The following is a 1983-nucleotide window of genomic DNA, read 5'->3' on the forward strand; positions in this document are numbered from 1 at the left end:
TAAGAGGGTCCCTACTGCCTACCTGTAAAAGTCCAAGTAGTAGAATATGAGGACATGGTGTAATGTAAACATGATCACCTTTAATTCAAGTTAGGTTGGCTGGCTTGGGTGCTGCCTGTTACTTGTTAGGATCGCAAACCGGGCTGGAATCAGGAATCTGGAAGCAAATTGTAAATTCATTTTAATTTTTTTGTAAACAAAAAAAAGAAAAGGAAAATTCAAAGTTGACTCATTAAATAAAGAATACGTACACTTACGAACCAACAAAATAATTAAGCGTATTAAATTCATTTTAATCTTAAACTTATTAATATTGTAACATACTTAATGTACCTGAGTCCATGGCTCATCCTCATCTCAAATTGCAGATAATCGCTCCACGTCGGTCCAAATCAGGCTCATGGAATTCAATGGGAAACTGCCCTATAAGCCAATCTGGTCGTCTATGGAAACTATATCAAATGAAAGTTGCTTCAAGTACAGAAAGAAAACTAATATATCCAAAAAAATACCGAACCTTTCAACTGAATTATGTATATATTTTGGATATTGACTATACCCATCTACTGACATATAAAAGAGTTTGATGAAAATGGACTTCTTGTACTTTATCTTCAGAATAATCATCAAATAACATAATAATATATCCTGATCAAGATAGAGAAAAAGAGATTATTGATTTTTGCAGTCTGCCGAAAGAGTAGAGAGGTCTAAGTGTTGGATCATAAAGCCCACTGACACAACCGACGTTTCCTAGACAACCCTCAACATTATGTGGCCCAAAAGAAAATTAAGAAGAAAAAAGTATGGCCTAAAACATAATGGGCCACGATTTCTCATTCTAGTTCCATTAAAAAGGTTGAATTGGCGTTACAAGATTCAAATCTAAGTGTTATACATGGACCAAAAATGGTTATACAACGAGAGAGATTGGAACTTTGTTTTATTTAACATTGTCAGTTTTTATATAGAAAACCAATTAACACACACACACACACATATATATATATATATATACTGCAAATTTAAAATATGTTAATTAGTTATAATAATTTTTGGGTTTTTTATGACTAATTAAGTTGAAGAATGGGATATAGATTGAAATTTGGAGCGAAAATTTTGAGCCATATGGGCTCATTAATTTAATGCCTTCGTCACTGTTACTATTTTATTCAAAATCCAAGTAATTCATCGTATAGGAAGAGCGGTTATCAAATAATGATCAAACTGGTAGTAGTTTTATTTTTAAAGAGAAAGTGATAATATGCATTAATGAGGTATACATTAGTCCAAGTCACGTCTCTAAAAAGCATTAAAATCAAATGTGCATTAAGAAAACCTTATTAAGATATCCTTATTCTTTTTTTTTTAATTTGAGAATAGAATATTCCAATCGAATTATTTAAGTAAAGAGATATATGCAATTATTATATATCCTAAATTCCTAATTTGCAAGCAATATTTCCGGCAGAATTGTTTGGTTTTGGTAGGGTTGCATATATTTTTAGTAGGAAATACGTATGGGGCACCATTATTGTGCTTGTACTCGTACTAGGGGGCGAAACAAAGACATTAGTTCTCTAGGAAAATTAAAAAAAAAAAAAGAAAAAAAGGAAGATTTAGCTAGCTTTGCTTGGAGTAGTGGGGTTGGTGACATTGCAAACCATGCCAAACAAATAACATCATGTTGACATGAAATGCATGCGCCACATGGGACAGAATAATTGACACATGACACGTGTCACATCTTGAACATTCATGTTAGAACAAATACAAATAGTTATGATTTGTGGGTTGAATTGATGACATATATAGGGGTGTTGCATCTTGCACGTAAATTGGAGTATGGTGCAATTTCTTTCGTGTTAGAATCTTATATTGAAAAAATACGCACGTGGGACTTTTGTCATTATATATTTTTGGAGACATTTTCCATGAAAGGGCTTGGAAAAAAAGAGGAAAAAATAAGTTTATCTAAGTCTA

Source organism: Theobroma umbraticum, unplaced genomic scaffold (genome assembly GCF_002168275.2).
Source record: "Theobroma umbraticum cultivar Fairchild unplaced genomic scaffold, ASM216827v3 scaffold_56.0, whole genome shotgun sequence".
In the NCBI taxonomy this organism is placed as follows: domain Eukaryota; kingdom Viridiplantae; phylum Streptophyta; class Magnoliopsida; order Malvales; family Malvaceae; genus Theobroma; species Theobroma umbraticum.